Raw genomic sequence first — 16,766 nt, forward strand, 5'->3', positions numbered from 1 at the left:
TTTCCTGAAGGCTTGCTTTGGTGTCCACTCAGTCTATGGCAGACGTTTGATTCCACAGATACTGGCCTACAAAGTTTATTTAATTAGTTAATGTTTAATCTTGACTAATGAAAGAAAACTTACACAAAGGCATGAACAATAAACAAAAACTGAATTGGCATGGAACTATGAGACAAGCAGCGTGATTCGTAAACATGGCATGACGTGAGCTGCTGATCCGCCTCCGCTTGAGATGGTTTCCTGTGGACGGGACTCTCGCTGCTGTCTTGGATCCGCTTGAACTGAACTCTCGCGGCTGTGTTGGAGCCACTATGGATTGAACTTTCACAGTATCATGTTAGACCCGCTCGACATCCATTGCATTCGGTCCCCTAGAGGGGGGGGGGGGGGTTGCCCACATCTGAGGTCCTCTCCAAGGGTTCTCATAGTCAGCATTGTCACTGGCGTCCCACTGGATGTGAATTCTCCCTGCCCACTGGGTGTGAGTTTTCCTTGCCCTTTTGTGGGTTCTTCCGAGGATGTTGTAGTCGTAATGATTTGTACAGTCCTTTGAGACATTTGTGATTTGGGGCTATATAAATAAACATTGATTGATTGATTGATTGAAAGGTAAACTCGCCAGCCTGACTTCCTGGCCACTTTCGGTTTAAATAATAGACATGATTGGTGACAGGTGTGCGAGTGCAAAACGTGAGACAGGTGCGTGACATGAGGACAGGTGAAAACTAATGGGTTGGCATGGAGACAAAGCAAACAAGGAAGTGCTAAAACAGGAAACAATGGAATCTTAACCCTCGTCTTGTGTTAGGGTCGGCACCGACCCGTTTTAGTTTTTAAATGCATAAAAACACCACATACATTTATTTTTTTGCATCAACGCTTTTTGACTTTGTCAGGAACCTCTTTGTCAACAAAATAAAATATTTTAATTTTTTTCTCTAAATTATAAAAATGCTCTGGTAGAAATGATGCCCTTGGTGTTGTTAGGGTCGGTTTTGACCCGGTTATAAAAATAAGATGATAAAGCAATGATAAGAGCCAAAACTGAACACACTGACAGCCAGCTCCTCTCCCAATCATGTGAGCTTTAGTGGATTCTCATTTTACCTTGTTATCGTGTACAAAAACAAACAAAAGACGGACACTAAAAGTGTCACTTTTTGCCACTCTGATTTTGTTTTTTTTTATTAGTTTTGGAACTAGTAATCTATTTCTCTTGGTTTCATTTGCTTGATTGGTTGTTTGTTTGATGTTGGATTTCTGTTGCTGAAAAAAATACTTTTTAGCCTTTTTCTTGAAGTAAATATATATGGGTCGAAATTGACCCGTAACACCATAGATGTTACTATAGTTAAAATTCTTAAAATGAAAAAATAAACAAAACACATTTATTTAAGAGATGTGTTCTAATACCCCTTAGTAATAGTTAGGTAACACAACAACCTTTTTTTTTATTTATATGATTCTCTTGAGGTTCGTTTTACCATTTTTAAAAATTGAAATCGAGGGGTATACTGACAAAATAAGGCCCAATGGCCCAAACCAAAAATATTAAAACCAATATTTTCAAGGATAAGGAAGCCTGACAAGGTAACCAAGAGATGAGAAACAAATTGGATGATAGATAATTGTTTTTTTAGTGTATTTTACAGCTGATTTAAAACATGGGTCAAAACAGACCCGTTAACAAATGAGATGGTAACAGAAAGCTAACACAAGAGGAAGGTTAAACAAAACAGAACATAACTAAACAAAACATGATCACAAGACATGACAGCTCCTAGTTTCTTGGTATGCTCTTAGCTATTTCCAGTTTTCCTGTTTTCTGGTTCCGGTTTCCAGTTTGCCTGTTTCTGGTTCCTGGTTTGTGTTTTTTTTTCTTTATTTTGGACATTAAATTACGTTTTCCTGCACCAAGCCTGCCGTTTCTGCATCTCGAGGTTTGTCATCAATGCTTTGTGACACTGGTGTCAGGTTCGCCCCTGACAGTTTTGTTTTGTTTTAGTTTTTCCTCTGTGTATGTCTTTGTTTCCTGTCACCGCTTTTATTTTTGTCATTTCCTGTCTTTCTCCCTGAGCGCTGTTTCCCCTCAGATGCGGCTGAATGGCACCTGGCCACACCTGGTGTCAATCAGCCCGCTCTTATTTGAATTTGTTTGGTCCTCAAGTCGAGTGCTGGATTATTGTCAAGTATTGTCGCTCTTGTCGTTGCTACCTGTCGTGTCGTATCGGGTCGTGTCTTTGCAGAGTAGCAGTATGCTGTATTTCGTAAGGTGTTTGTAGCGTACTGTTTTTTGTTCACTGCTTCCAAGTTTGTTTTGTACTAAACGTTACGACTTCTGTTTTCCTGCTCGCTACCGGCTAGCTTCCAAGCTAGACCCTTTTTGTTTTTGCTAGCATCCATGCTAAGCTCCTTTTATTTTCTAGCTCCCATGCTAGGTTTCTTAGTTGGTTATCCACCTTGTGCGCACTTTTTGTTGTACCCTTTGTTTGTTTTTGCCTTAGTCTTTTAGTATCTTGATTAAATCATGTTTACTTACAAAATGCCTGCTTCCTTCTCTGCATTGATTGATTGATTGATACTTTTATTAGTAGATTGCACAGTTCAGTACATATTCCGTACAATTGACCACTAAATGGTAACACCCGAATACATTTTTCAACTTTTTTAAGTTGGGGTCCACGTTTATCAATTCATGCATCTTGGGGTTCGTCGCAAACAAACTTTGTCAACTGGTACCGGTATTGGTATCGGGACAACCCTAGTTCTTACTAATAAAAAGACTAAAAAAAAACAAAAAACTGTTGTCATTTTTTTCGATCTGTTGATTTACAACCAAATAAACTGCGACAATGTGTCTGATTTTTTCGAAATTCACCAACACTTGACCTTGTGACTTGATATTTAGTGGCTGGGGTGAATCCGTTTGTCCACGTAAATGCAGACAATATGTCACTCGATCCCTTCAACCCCTTATGTCTGCAGCTCCAGTTGCCATGGTGACAAGCTTGACAAAAAAAATAAAAAAGTCAGTCCACTCGGTAAGACCAGGAATCCCCATGATGCCCATACTTCACTAACCCAGCGCTGTGTAGCTAATCATCCACGTGACCTTGACCTCACATTTTCCTGTTGGTAATTTGTAAAGAAACAACATTTATTTGGCCCCTTCATCTCTTCTTGCCGCAAGTGTTTTATTGAGTGCACACCGGTCACAATTCCTTTCAATCCGGTGTTATTTTTTTCAACACCTGGATTGATCAGATGCTTCAGTGGAAAGTTGAACTGAAAGTTGAACCTGTGTTATTGTAGTATTAATATTGACCTCTACCCGACCTGTTCGTCTCTCAAGATTGCCCCATGGGTTGCGAAAGGCTCAAATGAGATTCAACACCACGGGCCAAGGTGACAATTGGTAAAGGGTTGTCTCTGGCCTGGACATATATGGATCCCTCGAGACGGTCGGGATGAGTCAATCCGTCATTTCTACAGCCGGCAGAAAGGAGAGGATAATTGCCCGCCTCTCATGGCTATCTTAAATTGCTTTGGGAGATGGAGCTAGTCATAAAGTCAAGAGTAACTAAGCACCTTGACACTGACAAAAGCCCGGGGGTACTTTCGGAACACGCTGTTTCTTGTGTGCCAATGCCTAAACTTGGAGGTGACAACGCTTTTATGTGATGTGTCTGCCTTCGCATTTCAATCCAAAATCGGAATTAAGATCGGACAAACATTACAGGGAGACAGAACAGGATCGCTGACGGGTCTGCAAACTTTGTTACAAAAAAGGTGAAAAACAGGTTGTGGAGAGGCGGGGCCGGCACTCCGACGGCAAGGCAGGGCACACCAGAGCCCGCTCCAAGATGGCGGCGAGGAGGCGTGGGCAGTGGGGCGGGCCGGGATCGAAGCAATAAATAAGATCAGGTGTGTGGATCCCGCAGCTAGGCACGATCGTCTAATCTCATCGCAAGAGGTAAAATGGGAAGCAGCAGAGGACGACGGGGCAGAAGGAGGAGAGAGATGAGAGACACCACAAGCAGCAGCGCATGCAAAGAGGAAGAGAGCGAGAGGCAGACGCAAACGACGTGGACGGCTGAAAAGCTACACGGAGTAGCCAGCTGTGAGAGCGACGGAAGCTGAAAAGCAGCCCGCGAATGATTCTCCTTATTGAAAAATAAAGAAGTCTACACCTGCTCGCAAATGTCCTTCCTTGGTGGTCCTAAGAACCTGCACAACGGCTTGAGACCGTCACATTTGGCGCCCAACCTGGCTGGACCACCGAAAGCGGGGGAGGAGGATTCCCTCTGGGCTCTCGTAGGCGCACTGGCCGGCGTCGCAGCAAGCAGCCAACAACAATGCCAACTCCTGCAGGTGCTGGCGGACCAAGTGGGAGGGAACGCCGAGTGCTCCCCCCCCCCCCAAAGAAGAAGAAGTTGAAGAAGAAGAAAAAGAAAAAGTTGATGAAGAAGAAGTTGAAGAAGTTCAAGAAAATGATACAGAAGAAGTTGAAGAAGTTCAAGAAAATGATACAGAAGAAGAAGTTGAAGATGTTCAACAAAATGATACAGAAGAAGAAAAAGATACAGAAGAAAAAGACAAAGGAGAAAAAGACAAAGAAGAAAAATATAAAGAAAAAGAAAAAGACAAAGATGAAATAGAAGAAGACAAAGACGAAATGGAAGAAGACAAAGGGGATATGGAAGAAGACGAAGACGAAATGGAAGAAAAAGAAGGACAAGGGAAAAATAAAGAGAAGACCGGGGGCAAAGGTGGCCGTGACAGGCATTTCCCACCCCTTCAAAAAAAAGGAGCGGGGAGTAGGCTCAGCTGGTCGGAGTCCCGGCTTGCATCTGGCGATGGAGGACTGTGGAGAGGCTAGGCCGGCACTCTGACGGCGAGGCAGGGCACACCAGGTGTGTGGATCGCGCAGCTTTGGACGATCGTCTAATCTCTTCGCAAGAGGTAAAAGGGAAGCAGAAGAGGACGACGGGGTGGAAGGAGGAGAGAGACGAGAGACACCACAAGCAGCAGTGCATGCAACGAGGAAGAGAGCGAGAGGCAGACGCAAACAACGTGGACGGCTGAAAAGCTACAAGGAGGAACGAGCAGTGACAGCAACGGAAGCCGAAAAGTAACCCACGAAAGATTCTCCTCATTGAAAAATAAAGAAGTCTACACCTGTTCGCAAATGTCCTTGGTGGTCCTGGGAACCCGCACGACGGCATGAGACTGTCACACAGGTAAACGATGTCTCCCAATTTAGTCTAAGCCTGGGCCCCTGGACAGAGGGCCCAGACTGAGGCCAAGGGCTTTTACAGCATCTTGGCTGAATGAGCAGGTATCGGACACCTCGGTTTCCTTGGATGTATCCTCGCTCATTCATGCTGACTGGACACTGGCCGAGTTAGTGGGCGGCCCAGAGTGGAGTCGGCTCTCTTGGTTGCTTTGTTGGGTCTGCTTCTGTCTCTGGCCATGCTACCCCCACCGTAGCAGACGATGGCGCGGAACACCGCAGAGGCCACCACAATGTATATGTTTCTTTGTAGAAGTAGCTGGTTACATCGGCTCTGCTCCTTTAATGTTTTTAATGTCCTTTGTGTTCTTTGATTGGCCTCAGTCTGGACCCCCTCGCTCCCTATTGTCTACCTGTATCTCACCTTTATGTAAGTGGCGCCGGAAGTTGGCAGACCTGTCAGTGATCCTGTTCTGGCTCCCTGTAATGTTTGTCAGATCTTGAATGTGTCATTATTTGTGATCATGTTTTGTTTAGTTGTGTTATGTTACTTCAAGACTCCATTAGTTCATGTTTTTTCACTCCCTTGTTTTGCTTCCATGACAACTCATTGGTTTCACCTGACTCATTTGGACTCGCGCACCTGTTTTCAATCATGAGGAGACTATTCAAGCCTGTCATTTTCTGTTGGTCATTCTAGTGTCATCACTCTGTTTCATTATTAGTTCACGCTGCTTGTTTCATGCAATTTCTTAGTCCCTGCTGCCCTGCCTACGTCACCGCAAGTAGGTTTTTTGTTTATTAATGCCGCACTTGGTGTCCTTTGTTTCTTCCCCATAGTTTACGTCAAAGTGCTAGTTTTGTTTCCAGCGTTAAGTTTTGTGCCTCTGCTGCAAGCGCCTTTTGTCCGTACATTTTTTTATAGTAAAAATTAAAAACCATGTGTATAAGACTCTCTCCGTTGTGCAGGTTCCAGGGACCACCAAGGAAGGACATGGCTTTGAACAGTGTTGACTTCCTTTATTTTCCGTCTCTCCCTCTCGCTCTCGCTCTCTTCCGGGTTGCACGTGCTTCGTCTCATTCAGTCGTTGTTTCTCCACCTCTCTCCCCAATGTTATCGGCTGCCACCCTTTTAAATATTGCAAGAGGATTCATTTATCGCATACAGGTGCACGATCCACGCACCTGTTCTCGATTGTGGTGTCGTTCTCGGCACGCCCCGCCTCGCCGCTCGCTCGCCATCCCCGCCTCCTTACCGCCATATTGGGCCGGGCTCCGGCGTGCCCTGCCTCTCTGTCGGACTGTCGACTCCGCCGCTACACACCATGTATTTACCTTCACGCCATGTCCCCTCACCTTCCCTTGCATTCCGGCAAAACAAACCACACCATAGTCCTTGTTACGACAGAATGGGACAGTGCTGAAAATTTTAATTGTCATTTGGGGCTTAATAAAGTATTTCTGATTCTGATTCTGATAAAAACCTAGTAAGCCATAGCACACGTGTGTAAGAGGAAAACAACAAAGAACACGAAGTACATTAAATACATTAAAACAGCAAAGTGGATGCAACCAACCACTTCTACACACAGCCACAAAATCAAAACAACAAATAAAAAAAATAAAAAACATATACACTGTGGTAGCCTCTGCGGTGTTCCACGCCACCGACTGCTGGGCTGGGGGGAGCATGGCCAGTGACAGGAGCAGACCCAACAAAGCAACCAAGAGAGTTGACTCCCCCCTCAGCAGGTCTCGGCCAGTGTCTAGTCCGCATTGTGGCGCGAGGATACGTCCAAGTATCAATCAATCAAGCAATGATTATTTATATAGCCCTAAATCACTAGTGTCTCAATGGGCTGCACAAACCACAACACAAACCACAACGACATCTTCTGTAGAGCCCACATAAGGGCAAGGAAAACTCAAACCCAGTGGGACGTCAGTGACAATGATGACTATGAGAAACCTTGGAGAGGACCACATTAAATAGACTCCCCTTTTAGACCAGTTGATCTGCCGTCTCTTTTCTGCTCTGCTCACCTCTCCTGTGTGGAGAGGTAATTAGGTGACCACAGATGAAGCGATAGCTGTTCAAAGTCAGGACCCACCCATCTGTGCATCAGCAAATGCTGTCCATTTAAAAGAAAGGAAAGACAACATGCTAAAAAAGAAAGACAATAACCGTGTGTATGTATAAAAAAACAGTTAAAATAGCAGCAATGAAAAAAACAACAAAACTCACAATCTAACTTCCTCAAAAAGAAACAGTTTTTGTGATGATATTTAAAAAGCTGCACAATGGTATTGTGGAGGGAGAGAGTGATCATCACACCTGCAGGAGCAAAGGTCACCGCCGCTGTCCATGGTGCTGAAGTCAGAGCACCATCAAACGGGGGCGTAGCAGTGCTGACAGCGACACACAGATGACAGGTGATTAGATTTCCCAGGTGGTACGAGTTGTCTCATCACCTGTTGTCTTTAACAGTAGCGGTCGGGAACGGCAGGAGGAGGAGGGTTGAAGAGTTGGAGAGGACGACGAGAGACTGAAAAGTCAAGACAGCAAAATATATTGATGGTTAAAAAACCTTGTTCAACTCTGAATGGCAAACTCCGGTTAAAGGGTGTGATCAGCGGCACTAGCTAGGACACAACTTCCACAGGTATATTGATTATTGATTAACTATTGACAGTTTTAGCACTCTAATTAACTCAATGTGTAGAATTGTATTTTTGATTAATTCTTAAAATGATGGCTATTTAATAGATTGTATGTTTAATCTTATTATACCTCCGCATTGGTGCCTGTCTGTCTCTCTGACGCACATGAGTGCATTTTTTCCCGGTGTTGCAAATTGACTGTGCTTTAAAACTTACTTGAATTGATGTAGACAAAGATTAGCTGGCTGACTTTGGCTAAAATAATTGTTTGGACAATGGCGTGGCCTGCGGACCTGCAGCAAAGCGGGGTGTGCCAGCACCGGCTTCAAGATCAGCAACAGGTGCGTTGAATCCCCACATAGGCCTGATTATCTAATCACCTGTCGCTCTGTTAAAAGGCAGAAGCCGGGGAGGAGAGAGGTGGTAGAGCTGGAGCGAGAGCAAGAGACAGAGACAGCCTGAAAAACACAGAAAGACTGAAATATTGAAAAATAAAACAGTGTTCTAACCCTGCAACGGAACTGTCATGTCAGTACTTGGTGGCCCCAAGAGAGAGAAACCTCCACAAATTGTTAAAGTAATTTTTCCCACAACTTCATTTCACACTTGTTAGCTAGCTGGCCAACACTCTTACCGAGGGTGGACCGCATCCTTCCTCCGAATATCCGACATCATAGCTCCACTTTAAATGCTCGCGTATCACAGACTTTCTGCCCTAAAAACAAGGTCCGCTTTGCAAAATGAGCAAAATAGTCATGTTTTTAACAATAACAAGAGGAAATATCCTCAAACTTTACTTGTTATGCAGGTGACCCGCTTTCTCCCGGATAAACATGAGAAATGACATCACGACCATTCTCGACAAATATAATTGTCAAATTTCATCATCCACTGCTATTAAAATTCTAATGTCGTGACAACCCTATTCCCAATAGCAAAAAAAAAAAAAAATCCTGTATCCTAACGGTGATCCGGACTGGAAGTAGCTGAGCTATCTTTAATGGAATTAAATAATCAGAATAAACCCTCTTGTCAGTCATCCACTCTCTTTGTCTCTGTGGGTGGAGGCGAGGCTGATACCATACACAAAGGCTCCTAAAGTTGATTTAAGGAAACATAGTGGATATAATCTGGATCAACCTCAAAAATCTAATTTCGAATAATTTTTGAAAGTTTCCGACAATAACTTGATGAGTGATGCTGCAAACTAATTAACTGACAGACAGGGGAAAAAAAAAACAGTTCCTAGCAAATGTAAAACTAACATTTACGGAAAAATAACCTTTTTTAGCTATCAATGGCAGAATATTAAAGAGAGTAAGCTTGTGCAGTATACCGGTATTTGTGTAGTACCGCAATACTAATTAATCATTTTCGGTACTATACCGCCTCTGATAAGTACCGGTCCAATTCCTCCCCCGTCGTCGTCACGTCGTGTCATTGCTAGTTTGCGAGTAAAGGAGCATGTTCGGCAGCACACAGTCACAGAGTACTTACAAGCAGAGACAGTCTGTAGACAGAAACGGGAGAACGGACGCATTTTGGCCTAAGAACTAAAGATAAAGGTGGAATTATAACACTGAAACACTCTTGTCTCTCATAAGGATTGTGAACTATAAGAAGAACTCCCCCAAAAGAGCAGTTCCCCTTTAAGCCGCTTCAGGTAGATTTCAAGGCAAAAACTTGAAGAAAAAAATCCCAAAATATACATGTTTTTTTGTGAATTTGCCTGTTACATTTTTCACACACTTACATTATGTATATATATATATATATATATATATATATATATATATATATATATATATATATATTGTCAACTATAGGCAGAATTCCCCCAAAAGAGCAGTTCCACTTTATAGCTGCTTCAGGTACATTTCAATGCAAAAAACTGATGAGTGGCAATAAGTTGAATTAACATTTGCCACAGTTTTATCTATAGTGTGCAACAAACCTGTACTAAACGTTAGCATTTAATGGACACATTGAGTGATATAAATTATTTATGTGGTGCCTTTCAAAGGACTCAAGGTCGCCAACTGCAAGCAACGCTGACTGAATATGTGAAAGAAGGGCTTATAGATGGAGTGGCATGGATCGGTTTGTGGGTATTGCTACCTTGTCCTGTTGAAAGCCATCATGACACAGAACGGGTACTGAATCAAAAGTGATGCCCGCACCCTGAACTGCCAAATGATGCCAATGCACATCCTGAGTCTAGCCATAAACCAGGGGTGTCAAACTCAAATACAGAGTGGGCCAACATTTTAAACGGAACAAATTAACCTTTTAATAGGGACCCAAACAAGTTTTTCATTAAATATTAAACAAGCAAGGCTTATATAACTTTAGTGACATGCAAAATTAGCTTCAAATAATAATAATGATAATTTAAAAAATATCAATGCCATATCAAATAAAATTTAAATACAATTTGTATGCCTTTTTTTTCTATTTGCAATCTTCTGAGGTAAGTCTCACATCTTTTCCACAGGCTAATAATAAATTTGAAAATAAAATAACAATAATGAATGAACCAAACATTCAAGCCTTGAAGTAGCAAAGAGAAAATGCATGAATAAAACGTTAATTATTGGTCAGTTTGCTGGAAGTTTCCCGGAAAAGTTAGTGCTGCAAGGGGTACCGGGTATTTGTTCTGTTGTGTTACGGTGCAGATGTTCACCCGGAATGTGTTTTTCATTCTTGTTTGGTGTGGGTTCACAGTATGGCGCATATTTGTAACAGTGCTAAAGTTGTTTATACAGCCACCTTCAGTGTGACCTGTATGGCTGTTGACCAAGTATGCATTGCATTCACTTGTGCGTGTGTGTGTGTAAAAGCCACAAATATTATGTGACACGCTGTTAGTATGGAGGAAAAGCGGACGTGACGACAGGTTGTAGAGAACGCTAAAGGCAGTGCCTTAAATGCACGCCCCCAATATAGTTGTCCAGGCGGAAATCGGTAGAAATTTGGGAAAATGGTCGCCCCGGGAGATTTTCGGGAGGGGCACTGAACTTCGGGAGTCTACCGGGAAGATTAGGAGGGTTGGCAAGTATGAGTATTAGCGGTGAATGCGGTGTTAGAGCGTCACCGACGCTGTATAACACTGGCGGGCCAGCTCTAATGCTAAATTGATATTGCCTCAAGGGCCAAATTAAATTACACGGCGGGCCAGAGTTTGACACCCATGCCATCCATCCATCCATCCATCCATCATCTTCCGCTTATCCGAGGTCGGGTCGCGGGGGCAACAGCCTAAGCAGGGAAACCCAGACTTCCCTCTCCCCAGCCACTTCGTCTAGCTCTTCCCGGGGGATCCCGAGGCGTTCCCAGGCCAGCCGGGAGACATAGTCTTCCCAACGTGTCCTGGGTCTTCCCCGTGGCCTCCTACCGGTTGGACGTGCCCTAAACACCTCCCTAGGGAGGCGTTCGGGTGGCATCCTGACCAGATGCCCGAACCACCTCATCTGGCTCCTCTCGATGTGAAGGAGCAGCGGCTTTACTTTGAGTTCCTCCCGGATGGCAGAGCTTCTCACCCTATCTCTAAGGGAGAGCCCCGCCACCCGGCGGAGGAAACTCATTTCGGCCGCTTGTACCCGTGATCTTATCCTTTCGGTCATGACCCAAAGCTCATGACCATAGGTGAGGATGGGAACGTAGATCGACCGGTAAATTGAGAGCTTTGCCTTCCGGCTCAACTCCTTCACCACAACGGTGGTGAAGAAGGACACCCATGCCATAAACCCTATTTCTCTGTCTTATGGTTACTGCGCAGCATGAGTAGGGTCCTTGATTTGGTTCGAGGATCGGTGTGTGTCTTGAAAGACAGGTCCGTTGATACTCCATTTTCTGTTACGCATTTGTCAGGGTCTTTGGAGAAATGTAAGATCAGTGCGTATGTCCGACCTTGGTGCATTGTTTGTGCATGCCAACAATCCTGCTTCGTTCAAGGACAGAAGCTGTGATCACACTGCAGGTCAATCTCGATTTTGACGCATCAGATGACCGAAAGGACAAGATCACGGGTACCACCGGCCGAAATGAGTTTTTTCCACCGTGGGGTCTTTCCCGGAGCGGTAGGGTGAGAAGTTCTGTCATTCGGAAGGAGCTCAGAGGAAAGCCACGACTCCGCCACATCAAAAGGAAACCTGTACTAAGCGTTAGCATTTAACGGACAAATTGAATGATAACCATTATTTATGTGATGCCTTTCAAAGGACTCAAAGTCACCAACTGCATGCAACGCTGACTGAATATGTGAAAGAAGGGCTTATAGATGGAGTGGCATGGATCGGTTTGTGGGTAGTCCTACCTTGTCCTGTTTGAAAGCCATCATGACACAGAACGGGTACTGAGTCAAATGTGATGCCCATGCACAACCAAAGTCTCTAGCCATAAACCCTTTTTCTCTGTCTTATGGTCACTGTGCAGCATGAGTAGGGGCCTTGATTTGGTTCGAGGATCGGTGTGTGTCTTGAAAGACGACTCCGTTGATACTCCATTTTTGTTTACGCATTCGTCAGAGTATTTGGAGAAATGGGTATGTCCGACATTGGTGCATTGCTTGTGCATGCCAACAATCCCGCCTCGTTCAAGGACAGAGGCCGTGATCACACTGCGGGTCAATCTCGATTTTGACGCATCAGATGACCGAAAGGACAAGATCACGGGTACAAGCGGCCGAAATTAGTTTTTTTCCGGAGCGATAGGGTGAGAAGTTCTGTCATCCGGAAGGAGCTCAGAGTAAAGCCACGACTCCTCCACATCAAAAGGAGCTAGATGAGTTTGTTCGGGAATCTGGTCAGGATGCCTCCCTGGGGAGGTGTTTAAGACAAGGTCGACCAGTAAGAGGCCACAAAGAAGACCCAAGACACGTTGGAGAGACTATGTCAGGGAACACCTCGGGATCTGCCCCTGCGATCCGATCTAAGATAAGCAGAAAACAGATGGATGGATGTGTAGAAGATGTTTTCACGTGTGTGGGTGTAAATCCCGTATTTATCTGATGCAACCGGAGTCTGAAGGCTCAAATTGTGTTAATCTGATCAATACGACATCAAACAACGACAAAGGCAGACGGTCGTGAAAATAAACGGAGGCTGAATGAGCGTGAAACAGTCAAAGACGTTCGAGAATTTACGTCTGAGGGGCCTTTTCAGTTCAGGAACATTTGTTTCCTGAAACTATAGGTTCCTGTGTGGTTTGTGCTTGCACTGCATTTCACAGTTCAGGGTAGTGTATACAAATCAGACGGATGACGTATGGAAGAGTGGTTTAGTTTCTACACTGATACCATGTAAGTGTCATGTCTATGCGATCATGTTTTGTTTTAGTCATGTTCTGTTTGTTTTTTGGCCACTTGGTTCCTGTTTTTTGCACTTCCTCACACCTGTTTTCACTAATCACCACAGTATTATTTAAGCCTGTTTCTGTTGTTCATTCCGGCAACATCACCCTTCATCACCTGCACCGCACCTTCTAATCCATGCCAATGATCCATGTCCCGTTCTCGTTCCGTTCCAAGTAAGTTTTCTCGTTATTTATGCCACAGTGCAAGTTTTTGTTTTATGTTCATAGTTTTGCCTTAGTGCGAGGTCTGTTTTTGTGCGCGCCATTTGTTTGCCTTTTTTATGCAGTTATAGTGTTAAAATAAAAGATATCTTCACCTTCATGCCATCTCCGGTCCAAGTTCACTTGCATCTCGGGAAAACAACCACCTCATAGTCCAATTATTGACGGACAATATTTTACAAAAAAATAAGTAAATGCAATAATGCAATAATGCAACAATATACACACTAAACGATATGACTTAAAAACAAAGTGTACCACATGGTTCAACAAAAGTCAGGCTTTTGTACCCAATGTCCACCAGTCAGAAAGTCGTCCTCTCATTAAATGATGACTACATGAGTCAAGTGATTCCATCATGGTCCATTTCAGCTGTAAATAACATTATATAAATAATAAATGTCAGTGTTTCTATCACTGTTCACTCGGGTTAAGGCTAATAACTGAACAAATGGAGTTGCACTGACTACTTTTACAGCATGTAATAAAGTAAATAGTTAATATTTGATGTTCTAACCTTTAAATAGACTCCCTTTTTAGACCAGTTGATCTGCCGTTTCTTTTCTTTTTCTTCTATGTCCCACTCTCCCTTGTGGAGGGGGTCCGGTCCGATCTGGTGGCCATGTACTGCTTGCCTGTGTATCGGCTGGGGACATATCTGCGATGCTGATCCGCCTCCGCTTGTGATGGTTTCCTGCTGGCTCCGCTGTGAACGGGACTCTCGCTGCTGTGTTGGATCCGCTTTGGACTGGACTCTCGCGACTGTGTTGGATCCATTGTGGATTGAACTTTCACAGTATCATGTTAGACCCGCTCGACATCCATTGCTTTCCTCCTCTCTAAGGTTCTCATAGTCATCATTGTCACCGACGTCCCACTGGGTGTGAGTTTTCCTTGCCCTTATGTGGGCCTACCGAGGATGTCGTGGTGGTTTGTGCAGCCCTTTGAGACACTAGTGATTTAGGGCTATATAAGTAAACATTGATTGATTGATTGATGTTATTTACCTTCGTTTCGGTAAACGCTGGGGAGCAAGGGAGTGGGGAGGGTGAAGGGAAAAAAAAACTGTCTAAGTCTGGTTCCCTTAAGAGGGGGTTTACACTGAGGCCAAAGAGAGAGAAAAAACTCATAGCCATAGCACACATTAACCTGTGTGTATGAGGGAAACATCAAAGAACACAAAGGACATTAAAGACATTAAAAGAGCAGAGCTGATGCAACCAGCCACTTCTACACACAGCCACAAAAATAAAACAACAGCAAAAAAACAACAAAAAATGTCATGATCCATGGTCCGGATCATGTTTTGTGTTTTCTGTTTTTGGACTCCCTTAGTTCCTGTTGGAATGCACCTCCTGAGTTTAGTCACCATGTTTACTTATGATTTTCACCCTGCCTCTGTTGTTCGGGGCACTCACCTGTTTGTAACTAAGAGACACTATTTAAGCCCACCCTTGTTGATCACTCGTTGCTTATTCCTATCCTCGATTCCTGTGCTAAGTGGTTGCCTTAGCTTCCCGTGTGGTCGGCACGCTTTTCTTTTGTTTGTTTCTGTCAATGGTATGGTGTATGTTTTTGTCCGGAGTGGTCCATTTTGCACCTGGAGGAACTACCCCGCATAGAGATGCGACCAATACGTGACGAAAAAAACAAATTGTGGGGAGGCGTGGCCGGCAGCCCGACAGCGAGGCGGGGTACGCCGGGGCCGACTCAAAGATGGGGGCGAGGAGGCGCGACCGGCGGACTAGCGGCGAGGTGGGGCGCACCAGGATTGACGCCGTAATGAACGTCAGGTGCGTGGATCGCCCGGCTGGGCACAATTGTGTAACCCTTTCGCGATGTGTAAAAGGGCAGCAGCGGAAGAGGACAGAGCAGCAGCAGAAGGAGGAGGAAAACCGACGCATGCAGAACGAGAGCACACGATCGCCCAAGACAGACAACGCGGTGCTGAAAAGCAAGCACGTGAAGCCGGCGCTGAAAAGCGACCCGACGCAAGAAATCGACGAAGGTTTATTGAAATAATAAAAGGAAGTCACAAACCTGCCTGATGTTATGTCCCTATTTGGTGGTCAGTGAAAACCTGACAGTGAGAGTCTGTCACACATATACACTGTGGTGGCCCCTGTTCCACACCATCGTCTGCTAGGGTGGGGGGAGCATGGCCATAGAAAAGAGCAGACCCAACAAAGCAACCAAGAGAGCCAACTCCACCCTCGGCCGCCCACTAACTCTCGGCCAGTGTCCAGTCCGCGTGGATGAGCGAGGATGCGTCCAAGTAGACAAAGGTGTCCGATACCTGCTCATTCAGCCAAGACACTCTGAAGCTTGTTCGTCCTGAATATCAGCGCCAGCTTCGCAGCCCTGTCTCTTCATCCGCATCTCCTCCGGTCTCTCCAAACAGACTCTGGAGTGGCAGAGATCCAGCAGCTGGCCTCCATGGCCAAAAGGCTCCTAAGAGGCAGAATCAGAATCAGAATCAGAATAGTTTTTTTATTGCCATTAGTTGAGAAAGGGTTCACAAACTAGGATTTTGTCTTGGTGCAATCGTGCAACATAAAACACATATAACACAGAATAGAAAACATGAACTGTAACATAGCTCTTAGATCTTGTTATTGTTCATGTGTCCGATGGCCGAGGAGAAAACAACTGGTGGCGGAAGGTGTGGGTCTTGATGGACCGTAGTCTCCCGCCTGAGGGGGGAGTGGAGAATAGTTTGTGTCCAGGGTGAGAAAAGTCAGATATGATCCCACCCACAAGCCTCCTGGTCTTGGAGGAGAACAGGTCCTGGAGGGATGGGGGCTTGCAGCCAATCACCTTCCCAGCAGCATGTACTGGACTGTGGAGCCAGGGAACCACACGGTGATGGAGGAGGTGAGGATGGACTGAATAAAACTGCACCAACATCTCGTTCGGGGCCTTCTTGATGAGGGAGCTGATGTTCGGGTCCCACTTGAGGTCCTGGGTGATGGTGGTGCCCAAGAAACGGAAGGAGTCCACAATGGAGATGGGGGTGGGAGAGTCAATCAAGGTGAGGGGGGATGGTGGGGCTGTGAGTTTCCTGAAGTCCATGATAATCTTCACTGATTTCTGGGCGTTCACCTCCAGGTTGTTGAGGCTGCACCAGGACGGCAGCCTACCTAGGTTCCATTCTAGAGGCTAATCTTTCCTGTGATAAAATGGCAACCAAGGTGATCAAAAATGTCAACCAAAGAACGAGATTCCTCTACAGAATCTCCTCTCTGGTCAACAAAAGCACCTTGAGGATTCTAGCGGGAACTCTCATTCAACCCTTCTT

Source organism: Nerophis ophidion, linkage group LG27, assembly GCF_033978795.1.
Source record: "Nerophis ophidion isolate RoL-2023_Sa linkage group LG27, RoL_Noph_v1.0, whole genome shotgun sequence".
NCBI classification, from domain to species: Eukaryota; Metazoa; Chordata; class Actinopteri; order Syngnathiformes; family Syngnathidae; genus Nerophis; species Nerophis ophidion.